The sequence below is a fragment of the Scyliorhinus torazame genome, chromosome 21 (genome assembly GCF_047496885.1).
Source record: "Scyliorhinus torazame isolate Kashiwa2021f chromosome 21, sScyTor2.1, whole genome shotgun sequence".
Classification (NCBI taxonomy): Eukaryota; Metazoa; Chordata; class Chondrichthyes; order Carcharhiniformes; family Scyliorhinidae; genus Scyliorhinus; species Scyliorhinus torazame.
In genome coordinates, this window is record NC_092727.1 from 91,437,348 (window position 1) to 91,451,776 (window position 14,429).

The following is a 14,429-nucleotide window of genomic DNA, read 5'->3' on the forward strand; positions in this document are numbered from 1 at the left end:
CGCAGTATCCCCGCCAAGCACTCTCTAGTCAGGTAGAGCCAGGGCCAAATGCAAAGTAAAACTTATCTTCCTCTGCTCCAATGATGTGCCTTAACCTCAGACAATAAGCTTCATTAGTGTGTTATTGTAAGAGCTTATACTGAACTGATCTTCAGATGTCTGCACCCAGAGGCAGACCCATGGCATGGTCAGATGACTACAGAAACCCAGAGGTGCCATCAGACTGGTTACATTTCAAATCCCAAACAAACACCCTCTATGATACTATTGTGAATTTTGAAATAATCTCCATTGGTCTTGATGGGATCTCTGTGTCGTTAACGTGTCAAATTGTGAGAAGCCTTGTTAATCATTTTTAATAGTCTTTATTGTCACATGTCGTCTTACATAACACTGCAATGAAGTTACAGTGAAAATCCCATAGTCGCCACATTTGGGTACACAGAGGGAGAATTCAGAATGTCCAAGTTACCAAACAGCACGTCTTTTGGGACTACTGTGGGAGGAAACCGGAGCACCAGGAGGAAACGCACGCAGACACAGGGAGAATGTGCAGACTCCACACAGATAGCGACCCAAGCCGGGAATCGAACTTGGGATCCTGGAGCTGTGAACATAAGAACATAAGAACTAGGAGCAGGAGTAGGCCATCTGGCCCCTCGAGCCTGCTCCACCATTCAATGAGATCATGGCTGATCTTTTGTGGACTCAGCTCCACTTTCCTGCCCGAACACCATAACCCTTAATCCCTTTATTCTTCAAAAAACTATCTATCTTTATCTTAAAAACATTTAATGAAGGAGCCTCTACTGCTTCACTGGGCAAGGAATTCCATAGATTCACAACCCTTTGGGTGAAGAAGTTCCTCCTAAACTCAGTCCTAAATCTACTTCCCCTTATTTTGAGGCTATGCCCCCTAGTTCTGCTTTCACCCGCCAGTGGAAACAACCTGTCCGCATCTATCATATCTATTCCCTTCATAATCTGGGATTAACCTAGTGAATTTCCTCTGCACACCCTCCAGCGCCAGTACGTCCTTTCTCAAGTAAGGAGACCAAAACTGAACACAATACTCCAGGTGTGGCCTCACTAACACCTTATACAATTGCAGCAGAACCTCCCTAGTCTTAAACTCCATCCCTCTAGCAATGAAGGACAAAATTCCATTTGCCTTCTTAATCACCTGTTGCACCTGAAAACCAACTTTTTGCGACTCGTGCACTAGCACACCCAGGTCTCTCTGCACAGCAGCATGTTTTAATATTTTATCATTTAAATAATAATCCCTTTTGCTGTTATTCCGACCAAAATGGATAACCTCACATTTGTCAACATTGTATTCCATCTGCCAGACCCTAGCCCATTCACTTAGCCTATCCAAATCCCTCTGCAGACTTCCAGTATCCTCTGCACTTTTTGCTTTACCACTTATCTTAGTGTCGTCTGCAAACTTGGACACATTGCCCTTGGTCCCCAACTCCAAATCATCTATGTAAATTGTGAACAGTTGTGAAGCAACAGCTCTACCCACTGTGCAACCGTGCCGCCCAACAAGTTCATTAGAACATAGCCCAACAGAAACTGAAATGAAAATTGAGACCGGCCAAACATACCTCACTTAACACTTTCAGCCAGTACAGGAAAGAGTCTCTCGCCCATCTTATCGATCTGGACTGAATTCAGACAGATCCCAAAGTTGAAAGGATCATAGGATACCCGTGTTGCATCCTGCATTCATTTTATCTTGTTTTATTGCCATCTATCTCAAAGTTATTTTGCAAGGCTTGAACGAGGGAAGAATTCTTGTAGCACTGAGCAAGAATGCAGTCTTCCAATTACTGAACAGTAGGAATAAAATTTCCATTTCATTTCAAACTCAAAATTGAAACAATTATTTCAATAGAATCAAAGCAGTTACATTGTGGGAGGCTATTTGGCCAATCATTGATGTGACAAATTGAACCAAATTAGAGTTGGTTTTAATTAGAATTTCCTCCGTTACAATAGTGACAAGTGACAACACTTCAAAAATACGTCTTTGGCGTTGAAGCACTTTGGCACATCCTGAGAATGTGAACGATGCAATGTAAATGTAAAAATCTGTTATTTTAATTTGCAAAATAAATAATGAATAAGAGATTTAGTTGAGGCACTTTGAGTCCACCTCAGCTCTGGAATTCATTTGCATCAAATATACTCCGTCTACATTTAGTTTGGGTGCAGAAGATGAATGCTGCACTTGGAGCTAGAAAAGGGAACTAATTTGAGGTGGCAACCGGGATGGTTGCTTATTGCTTAGCTTAATTTCCTTTGTTTCAGAGCAGACTTACATTACACACAGATAATGCACATGATTAGCAGACAGAAAATGCTGTCTTAGAAAATTATACTTTGAGTGGGATGGCTATCTCTTCGAAAATAAGAACAGAAAATGCTGGATAAATTCAGCAGGTCTTGCAGGAACCGTGGAGAGAGAAACAGGTTTAATATTTGGGATCAAAATGATCCTTCTACAGAACTGAGGCAAGGAAGAAATGTACAGAATTATATCGTTGGAAAGGGGGTTAAGGAGATTGAACAGAAGAGAAGACCAGAGATAGGTCGGGGTAAAGGAGATATGGATGAATTTTTCATGGTCTTCCATTCTGCTCCACCTCCTTTCTTCAGTTCTCTGTTAGCTCAATTGGCTGGATGGCTGGCATGTGATGCCGAGTGATGTCAACAGGTTCAATTCCTGTACCGGCTGAGGTTAGCCATGAAGGCTCTGCCTTCTCAACCTTGCCCTTCGCCTGAAGTGTAATTGCCCTCAGGTTAAGTTGCCACCAGTCAGCCCTCAAAGGGGAGAGCAGTGTATGGAACTGCGACCTTTGAGGATCATTTAGATGTGAAATGTTGAGCCAAGTTCTCTGCCTCACGATGCTGCAACCACGAACCACGATCAGGCGGCCAATCAGCATCCAGCTAAAATTGAAGTCTGTGCCCGTCGCTAATTTGGCGCCATGCTCTGTTCCCTCGCTGGTGGCGATAATCAGGCTTGCACCCTGCGCTGGCGGCGGCATGCAAAACCAGCATTTGCACGCATTTAAATGTGATTAGCAGGTTGGACACAGTATGCTCTGCCCTTCCGCGATGCTCCACTGCTCTCAGGCGTGAATTACAAGTATTTACCAATGAGGTCTGGCTGCAGAGAGGAGGGCTAAAATACACTGAAAAACTGTCAAAGACTGTCAGGCTTGCTGGGGATGCCTGTTGAGCTGGGGCAGTAGTGGGTACTGACTTGGTGTCAAGACTTGGGATGGCCCCCTTGGGAAGGGGGTGGCCTGGCTCAGACTGCCATTACTGCAGTCTGTCTTTTAAACACACCCCTTTGGTGCTACCTACAGGCTCCTGGCTGCTCACACTGCTGAATGCTGCTTGTGTCCTTTAAATGCTCAGAAGACCTCTGTCCCATCCAGGCCTCCCCTCTGGACATCCTCATACCCAAGCTGTATCATTAAAGGACATGCTCAATGAGGAGCCCAACAGGTGTTGGGACTCCTCAGAAGCACTGCCCCATTGCAGAGGAAGCACGGGACCAGCAGAGCTCACCCCAACCAAAGGATACCTTCACTGCAGCCTTTGGTAGCCTCGCTAATTCTCTGCCCCTCTCAGAGCAGAGGGCTCACAAGTGACCCCCACCCCTTCGGATCACCAGTTGTCTCCTCCTGGTAAGGCTGGCAGCGCTGACTGCCTCTGCCACCTCCTTCCAGGCAGTGTTCAGGAGGGCAGGCTTTAGTCTGCGGCCCACGGTGGGGATGGGAGTGTTCCTCCGCTCCTCACTGGCATGGAGCTGTGGGTCCACCTTGGACTCCCAATCTCAGGAGGCAGGTCTTCTCTGGGCCATCTTGGTGGCTGCAGTGAGTGTGTGGTAAGTGGAGAGCTTAAAAACAGTTCCAGCTGCCAGGTTCTTTGGTGTTAACCCTGGCCCCAGTGGTTAGAATGCCTGCTGGGCCGGGGATTGCTCGAAATTCACGCCAGCAGAGTGCTGTCCATTAGCATGTCCTGAATTGCTCAACAAATAATGCCACAATGAGAATGCGAACCGCACGCAATTCACTCACGCCGTCAACACTTAGGGTGGGATTCTCCGGCCGCGTCTGCCCAGCTATAACAGGGGCGGGATTCTCCGCCGGCGGGATTCTCTGTTTTGACGGCGCCTGGGAGTTTCCCGACGGCATGGGGCTGACCCAAAATGGGAAACCCCATTGACCAGCCGGCGTAACGGAGAATCCCGCTGGTGGGCCGGGGCAGAAATGTGGTGCGGCGGAGAATCCAGCCCCAGGTTTTCCAATGCCCTCGATGAGCTTCCCACCCAGACCCGGTGGGAACATGCAGATAGCTCATTAGAGCAGTTTTGCATGTAATTGACAGGTAGGTCACCCGATTCACTTGCCAGTTGGAATGCTCCAGCCTCCCCCCACCAGTTGAGAAGTAGCATGAATTGGTGCAAGCCCCTGTCAGAGAGATTAGGCCTCGCTCCTTTCAGTCCCAGTGAGAACCCTGGTGTGCCACCGAATGACACTGTAAACCCAATCAAGGGTGCCATTGAATGGCATGTCAGGGCCGCTCCTAGCACCAGCGGGAATCACACTGGCTTTCCTGCTGACGGCAGCACTTAGTCACCGATCGGGAGAACCGCTGCTTTGGCTCCTGATGCAACAGGGGTGCAGAAAATATCCTTTTGCTAACCCTTTAAATAAACCCTTTGTTCTCTGAGTGATAATCCTGGAGAAAATACATTACTTTGAACCTTTGTTTCACAATTTTATATAACCCCCTCGTGCAAGAAAATACGTTTGCACATTTCCTCCCTTCTTCGTCCAACCCTCACGAAAGGCGCATTGTTGGATCGAGAGGCTCAGAATTATGTTTGGACAATCCTTTTCAAAGAAGGGAAAACAGTCCGACCACATTGTCTTCTTGGACCATGAGTGTGAAAGGTTAGAGAGTGGAATTGACTCAGTTGTTACTGTTTGTTTGCACATTCCTTCCTGATCCTGTCTCTTTGCAACTCCCAATTCTTTCAGCCCTTCATGGCAAAGTGCAAGTTTCCCCCAAGAAACCAATTCCAATCATAGCTAGATGTAGATTGTTCTACATGTGCCTAATGAATTAGTTGAGGAATCAGCTCAGGAATTCATGTAGATCAAATAGGCTTGCCTAATCTATTTTTATTTGGATGTAGTAAATGAACATAAAGGCATTGGGCTGGAATGAAGGATAGAGAGCTAATCAAAGCAGAAGGTGACAATCAAGGTGGTAGTTTATTGCTTTACTAGCTTTAGTTCTTTGTCCCAGAATAGACTTGTATTCCTACATTACACCCGTTAATAGATGAGTAAACATGATTCAGTTAAGCACTCGCACAATACTGCATTAGTAAAGGTAATTACATTCTTAGACTTCAAGGGTCCGTTGAGGATTTCTGCTCTCTCAACACCATTTCAGATTGTGTTGTATGAACTGAGCATCTGCTAATGTGAATGTATACTCCGCTCTGGGTATAGTTCAGGAAAATATCAGATTGAACCTCAATTTGCATTTCTTAATCCGAATTAGTCATTGATTCAGAGTGCTAAAAACGAAGACTGCATATATAACAGATCAACCAAAGCAAGCAGCTGGCAACCAATGCAAAGTAGTTTTGGCATAGCACTGGTGCTAATCTCTGTAAAGTCATTTTTATGCTTAAATTGCCTGAATCAAATCATCCTCTCCTCAACTGCAGCTGTCACGAAGCAAAATTTATAAAATTTGCTTCTTAAAATTAATTTTTTAGATCTTTATAATTTTATTGAAGTCTTAGAGATCCTTTGCCAGGAGCAGCGCTCAGAAAGCTAGTGACATTGAAACAAACCTGTTGGACTTTAACCTGGTGTTGTAAGACTTCTTACTGTGCTCACCCCAGTCCAACGCCGGCATCTCCACATCATAGAAGAATACAGTTGACAACCTAACTTTCACTTCAAACCATTGCCCTATGATGTAATGAAGGACATGTTTAGACCAGATGTTAAGTTTTGGTGGGAAGTGGTTTGTGTTTTGATTGGACACGAAACATGTGCATAGATCATGACTGCAATAAGGGCCTGTTCACCGGGTTCACAAATCACGTTGTGGAGGCTAATGCTTGCAGAAGGGCCATATTGGGATTTGCGCCCCTCGCCGATGATGTAATCAGGTCCACGCCCAGAAAGGGCATGGCAAGGTTGGCAGAGTCAGTTTGGCACAGCCAGGTTGGTATGGCCAGGGGTGGGACCTCTAGATAACTAAATTGGAGGATTCCCAATATGTGGGGGGAGGGGGGAGAGGATGAGGACACAGAGAATGGGGGTGTGCCCCAGTGTTGGTGGAGATGCGGGGGGTGATGCCTGCATGGTGTGCAGAGGTGTTGGTGAGGGTCACCCGACCGTTGCATTCTGGGGGGAGATTGGCCCTCTTGTGTTTGAGGGTTGGGGGCGTTCCCCTTGTCAGCCGGGGATCCCAATGTCCCGGGGGGAGGGGGGGGAAGGGCGGTTATGGTGGTGGGGGGAGTGGGGACTTTAACTGCACTGATTTCTGTGGAGGCAGGCTTGCCAGCTCTATCAGGCCCCACCCTGCTAGAGTGACGGTGCAAAACGCACCCCCCTCCTTTTTTTTGACAAAGTGTCAGAAGATCTGAGGGAAACACTTCGGCCCGATCCCCGTCAGTGACAACCTGGCACCGCCAGCCTGGCACCCTGGTGGTATCAGGGTGGTACTGCCAGAGTGCCAGGCTGTCAGTACCAATGTATTCTGGAATTCTAATATAACACATCTGCTGGTTGCTCTCTATCCAATCTGGTTATGGCTTCCTCAAAACACTCTAATAAAGCAGGCAGGCACAATTTCCCTTTCATGAAGCCATGCTGACTCTACTTGATTCGAGTATGATTTTCCAAATGTGCTGCTAGTACTTCCTTAATAATTGATTCCAATATTTTTCCAACAATAGGGGATAGACCAATTGGCCTCCTTTGCCTCCTTGCCTTTCTGATAGGAGTGTCATATTGGCACATTTCCAATACTTCTCCAGAATCGAAGGATTTTTGGAAAATTATAGCCAATGTATCCACTATCTCTGTTGCTACTTATTTTACAATCCTGGTATGCAAGCCATCAGGACCAGGGGACTTATATGTCTTTAGCTCCATTAGTTTCTCTAATACTCTTTCTCTTGTGATGGTGATGGTACTTAATTCCTCCCCTGTATTAGTTAGTGTTAATGGGAAGTATCTTTTACCGTGAAGGCTGATGCAAAATATAGCTTCAATTTCTTTGTTCCCCATAACTATCTCCCCAGACTAATTTTCTAAGGGACTTATTTTCACTTTGACCTCTCTCTCTTCCTCTTTATTTATTTCGAGAAGCTCCTATTGTCAGTTTTTATATTCCTCATTAGTTTGCCCTCACGGTTTATTTTTTATCTCTTTAGTCCTTCTTTTCTGGATTCTAAATTTATCCCAGTCTTCAGGGGTCTCACTGACTTTTGCCTCCTTATATGCTTTTGCTTTCAACATAATAGCACACTGCTAAATCACTGGCTTTTAAAGCAGACCAAGGCAGGCCAGCAGCACGATTCAATTCCCTTACCAGCCTCCCCGAACAGGCGCCGGAATGTGGTGACTAGGGGCTTTTCACAGTAACTTAATTGAAGCCTACTTGTCTTTACTTTGCTAATTCTGAACTCGTGTTCATCACCGGTTTTAATTGCACAGCCATTGGTGGCTGTGCCTTCCTATACTAGGGCCCTAAGGTCTGGAATTTGCTCTCCAAAACTCTTCACTTTACTGTTCTTTAAAACACTCCTTTATTTTGGCCAAGCTTTAAATCATCTGCCACAATATCTCTCCATGTGTTGCAGTGCCATATTTTGTTTTATAATGTCCTCAGGAGACAACTTGGGACCTTTTTATTACATCAAAGCTGCTATATAAATTCAAGCTGTTGTGGCTGAAATACTAACCTGTCTTTCTCCCTTACAGAAGCTAACTAACCTATTACGGTGCAACATTTTTGTTTGTTGCCTGGTAGGATAATATTCCTTTTTATAATAAGGTGGGGTGAGGGGTAAAGTTTAGGGGCATTTAGGTTGACTGTCTGTGTGGAGTTTGCATGTTCTCCCCGTGCCTGCGTGGGTTTCCTCCGGGTGCTCTCGTTTCCTCCCACAGTCCACAGACGTTCAGGTTTTGTGGATTGGCCATGAGTAATGCGCGGGGTTACGGGATAGGGCATGGAAGTGGGCCTAGGTAGCGTGCTCATTCAAAGGGTCAGTGCAGGTCCAATGGTCCGAATGGCCTCCTTCTGCACTGTAGGGATTCTTTTGATTCTGTGGATTAGAATTATGCTGGAGAGCTGGGCCGATGTTCCAGCGAAACAAGGAGGGCCTTCTAACCAATGCAATTGGCACCTGCAGACCTCCAATGCTGCCCCAGGACTCTGGTTTTCCGAACTTGGGAAATGACCTGACTCGTATTTTATGAGCCCAATGCCAAAGTGTAGCCCGTAGAATCAGCCGTCTCTTTTTTCGTTACACAGCCCTGTCAACTTCTCTTCATGTTGTAGAGATTTATAAAGACCTAAAAGCCTTACACTCCTTTTAAAGTTTTACCATTTAATGAGCGTACTCTCTTCTTCTGCTTCCTTGCAAAAATATATGAGACAGAGCTTAGTCAAAGAGAGTTCAATATTTTCAAATGCAGTGACGCAGTCAATAGTCGCTTCATCATAATTTACTGCTAAAGTATAAAAAGGGTTTTGTGAGTTAGGAACCCGCTATGAAACTCTCTGAACTTTCTTTTCATTAAAACCAACATAGAGGAAAATTAATGTTTCTATATTGACTGCCTAGCCTGCGCACCTGACTTTTCTTCAGTGGTAAATTGCAAATGGCCCCCTGTCATTTGCAAACCCAAAATAAGCCAATTACTGATTGCTGCCTCTATCGTGGTCTAATCTTTCTCCATAAGTTTAAATGAGCTTGCAGTCTAACTAACCTTGAATTCAATAACATGCACGGGCTGTGTGATTCACTTCTCGAGGCGTTTTAACATCCCAATGCATACAGGTACCTGCATCGGAAGCATTAGCTCTCAATCGTTTCCAGTCATTAAAACTGTAACCTTTTCCAATGAGGGTGTGCTGGCTGTCTGATTGACTGGCTGAGAACTGGGTTACTATTTTGACTTTCACTGGAATCAAAACCCAAAAGGTTCAATGCCAACTAAAACAAAGCAAAAATCAATGCACTGAATGTGTCAGGCTTTCATAATAGGACAAATCTTCTGTAAGTAATCCAGAGCTGTGCATTTGTTTCTGAATTGTAGAAATCATCAAAATGTTACTTCCTCTTCTTGTTTTTCAGAAGGTTTCTTCTTTTTGGGTTGTCCTCCATTTTCAGAGCACAGGCAAGCATTTCATTTGAAATTTGGGGCTGGATTCTCTGTTTCTGCGGCTAAGTGCTGGCTTCAAAGGAGACTGTACGGGAGGTTCACGTGAAAAGATTCAGCGCCGACACCTCACCGATTCCGGTACCAGTGAGGGGATAGCTGTCATGATATGCAAACATGCAGCTAGTGAACACTTAGAATAGGACACGACCAATGAGCAGTCAGGACACTCAGGGGTGGTATCTTGCTATAAAAGGGATGAGGCACTCACACCCCGCCTCTTTCCACAGACCAACATCTACAGAGTGAGACAGGGTGTATCCTCAGCATCACACCCCAGCACGTGGCTTAGAGCAGGCTGGTTCAGTTAGACTGAGTTACTACAATTAGATTAGCAAAGAGTCGAACTCATTGAGAACTGTGCTAATAGTTCAAGAAACACTTTGAACTCATTTCAAAGTCTGGACCACCTTTTACTTAAAACTGCACCAAGTGGCAGCCTGTTTTATCCCAAACTACATAACACAACACCAGTGGTGACTGAAACATCTGCCTCCCCTGCCGAAATTGGCCGGGACCCGAGCCACGCATGCGCACGGATGAAGCCCCCCCCCCCCCCGGCTAGCGGCACGGATCCCGACCGAGTGTGGCGGCACTGGACACAGTCCACAACTGGCATGCCGGGTTCCCGATTTGTGGGTCCACACATGGTCCGCGGCATTGGGAACTCGGCCCATCGGGGTGGAGCATCGTGAGTGGGCCAACTGATGAGGTTCCATCGACATTGCGACTGCGCGCGGCATGCGTCACGATGACGCCATTTCGGAGGGGGCGGAGCATGGCTGATTGGCGTCAAACCAAACCGGCCCTGATTTTGGCGTCGGGCTATGGAGAATCCCGCCTCTGAGCTCTGACTCAAGAGCTCGAACTTCTGATTTGCAAAACCCATTTGCTATTGTTAAATGTGGTTATTACGCTTTATCCTTTGATGTTGGATTGGATTGGATTGGATTGAATTGGATTTGTTTATTGTCACATGTACCGAGGTGAAGTGAAAAGTATTGTTCAGCGTACAGTCCAGACAGATCATTCCAAACATGAAAAAAAATCGGGCATACATAAATACATAATGTAAATACTTAGACACAGGCATCGGGTGAAGCATACAGGAGTGTAGTACTACTCAGTAGAGAAGATGTGTCAAGAGATCAGATCAGTCCATAGAAGGGCCATTTAGGAGTCTGGTGTCAGCGGAGAAGAAGCTGTTTTTGAATCTGTTAGTGCGTGTTCTCAGATGTTTGTATCTACTGCCCAATATAAGAAATTGGAAGAGTGAATAAGCTGGGTGGGAGGCATCTTTGATTATGCTGACCGCTTTCCCAAGGCAGCGGGAGGTGTAGATAGAATCAATGGATGGGAGGCGGGATTGCATTATGGACTGGGCTGTGTTCACGACTGTCTGTGGTTTCTTATGGTCTTGGGTCGAACAGTTGCCTTACCAGGCTGTGATACAGCCAGAGGATGCTCTCTATGGTGCATCTGTAAAGGTTGGTAAGAGTCAATGTGGACATGTTGAATTTTATTAGTTTCCTCAGAAAGTATAGGCGCTTATGTGCTTTCTTGGTCGTGGGTGTGGGTGGACCAGGACAGGTTGATGGTGATGTGCACACTTATGAATTTGGAGCTGTCAACCATCTCCACTTCGGCACCATTGATGCAGACAGGGATGTATACGATACCTTGCTTCCGGAAGTCAATGATGAGCTCTTTGAAGGAGAAATTACTCCACTCCACTCGTTTCTCTATCTCCCCCGTACTTCAGTCATTTTCAAAGTCAGGGTCACGACCAGGCGGGTGTTGGGAGGGACGTGGAGCCATCTATCGCAGTGTCCCCGATTGCAGGAAAAATGTGCAGCAGCTGGCTTTTAAAAATGCTTGCTACGACCGGTTTTAAAAATGACGGCCATGACTGGCTTTCAGAATATGGGCGCACTGCCACTGCTCATGCGTGCCCGCTCATCAGTGCACATGCCTGGAGTCCAGCAAGAAACACCACCACCTCCTGACGTCAGCGCGCTCACCCAGGAGAAGACTTTTAAAAAATACAATGCAGTCTTCCTGCCTGAAGCAACTGCAGAGAACAGGGCATGCGCCCCGAACACTGACGTCATTTGCTCTGGGCGCGATTGCGTTTCCTCCATTTTGTCAGCAGCAAACAAGCAACAGGATTGTAAAATTTAAAATGGATCGTTTTGTAATAAGAAAGAGCGGGCCGGAGATACAAACAGGCCAGGATCTCACAACTAAATCTGCTGGAGAGAGTGGCTCAGGAGAATCCACAACAGGACAAAGCAGTGGTGCTGTGAGCTCAAGGACCTCTGATGAACAACCCATACAGAAATGCAACATTGAATGACAAAGCAAGTAAGATCATGAGGACCAAGCAGGCTCACCTGTCATATTAAAGGTGAGCAAAAATGGTGGCTCACAGGGGAGCATGGTGACACAGTGGTTAACACGGCTGCCTCACGGCACCGAGGTCCCAGGTTCGATCATGGCTCTGGGTCACTGTCCGTGTGGAGTTTGCACATTCTCCCTGTGTTTGCATGGGTTTTACCACTGCAATCCAAAGATGCGCAGGGTAGGTGGATTGGCCACGCTAAATTGCCCCTTAATTGGAAAAAATGAATTGGGTACTCTAAATTTATATTTTAAAAAATGGTGGGTCACGAAGGTCGCCTGGCATGGGTCGCGATGGTTGGCCAGCTTGGGTCATGATGGTTGGCCAGCATGGGTCACGACGGTTGGTAAAAATGGGTCGGCAGAAAAAAAAGTTTGAAAAACACTGCTGTACTCTGAATCAGCGTTGTTCAAGATCCGACCCTCTATAGTCGAGGGTCTATTTGCCATCAGCAAATTTGTGGATGGAGATGGAGCCAAATTTTGTCACAGTCGTGTGTGTGTATAGGGAGTATAGTAGGGGGTTAAGTACGCAGCCTAGCAGGGCCGCAGCATTGAGGACTATCTTGAAGGAGGTGTTGTTTATTCTTACTAATTGTGATCTATGGGTCAGGAAGTCGAGAATCCAGTTGCAGAGGGAGGAGCCAAGCCCTAGGTTTTGGAGTTTTGATATGAGCTTGGCTGGGATTATGGTGTTGACGGCGAAGCTGTAGTGAATGAATAGGAGTCTGATATAGGAGTGCTTGTTGTCATGATGCTCCAGGGATGAGTGTAGGGCCAGGGAAATGGCATCTGTTATGGACTGGCTGTGGCGGTATGCAAATTGCAGTGGATCAAGGCATTTTGGGAATATGGAGTTGATGTGTCTTGAAGCACTTCATAATGAACAATGTCAAGGCCACCGGACGGTAGTCGTTGAGGCACATTGCCTGGTTCTTCTTTGGCACCGGTATGATGGTGGTCTTCTTGAAGCAGATGGGCACCTCGGAACATAATAGGGAGAGTTTGAAGATGTCCGCGAATACATCCGCTAGCTGATCCACGCAGAATTTGAGTGTGCAACCAGGGACCCCTTCAGGACCCGTCGCTTTCCGAGGGTTCACGTTCAAGGCCGATCTGACTTCGTAAGCTGTGGTGGTGGGTATGGTTGCGTCCGTGATGGCTTGGCAGTTGAAAATGGTTCGACGATTTCCTGCTCGAACCGAGCATAGAATGGATTGAGTTCATCAGGGAGGAGTGCGCTGCTGCTGAAGATTCTCCTCAGCTTCGCTTTGTAGCCCGTTATGTTGTTTAAACCTTGCCACAACAGACGAGATTCCATGATGTTAGTCTGTGACTCTAGCTTGGTCTGAAATTGTCTCTTGTTATTCCTGGTGACTTTGCAGAGGTCGATCCTGCATTTCTTGTATACGTAAGTGTTGCCTGTCTTGAACGTCTCAGACCTGGCCTTCAGTAGGGAGTCAATCTCCCGATTAAGCCATGGTTTTGGTTGGGGAACGTATGGACTAACTTCTTTAGCATGCAGTTTTCTACACACTTGCTGATGAAGTCTGTGATGGTGGTGGCATAGTCGAATAGACTGATCGCTGAGTTCTTAAATATGGACCAGACCACTGACTCCAAGCAGTCATGTAGGATCTCGTCTGTTGCCTTGGACCAGCACTGCACGACTTTTGTCTTTGTGAAGTAGGGCGGAACTTTATGGCCCAGTCACGATGGGGGCGAGCTGTTCAAAACTCCACTGACTTCGACGGGACCGGAAGATCCCGCTGGCCAGAGGGACCATGAAACTCCACCTACATTCTGTGCAGGGATTTAATACAGAAAGTGTTAAACGCTAAATGAATTCCCTCTTTGAAGGTTTTATCCTCATGTGTTTACACTGTCTTATTCTGAGATATCCAGGTTTCCCATCAATTATCTTTCTTTTTCTGTCTGCTTTGAGCCAGGTTGGAAGCTCCCTGAGTCTGCTTTCTCAACTGTGTGGCTATTCTCCAATTGTGAACTTTAACAATGTCAGAAGACTATTTGATGATGGCGTAACTTCTGTAAACAGTCCTGATTCCGCATCCCCTCCCCGTTCTCCCCCACACCCCAGTCTCCACTCAGGTGAGATAAGAATTTGGGGTACATCTGCTGTTGGGCATGTTGAGACTGTGCAGGAGGTGGTGAGCAAGGCTCAGGGAACAACGCCCTCCCCCTGCATCTGAATGCTGAGGCCTGAGACAAACGGGATATGGGGCTTTGTGTCTCATTGCCATTGGGCTGGCGAGTTGCCAGGAGCAACAGGCAGCTCGCCGGGCCAGTAAAGAACAATGAAGGTCAGGGCTCTGCAATGTCACCAAGCAAGTAGTAGTGAAGGAAGGGATGGGGTGCCGATGATTCGAGCATTTATTGTCCAACTTGAATTTCCCTTGAGACTTTGGCGGTGATGCACAATCAATAACCTCAGAAACGAGATTGGAGACAATTGAAGGCTTTAATACGCTAGATGTTTCCCCCAGCAGCGCAGGTACAGAAGAA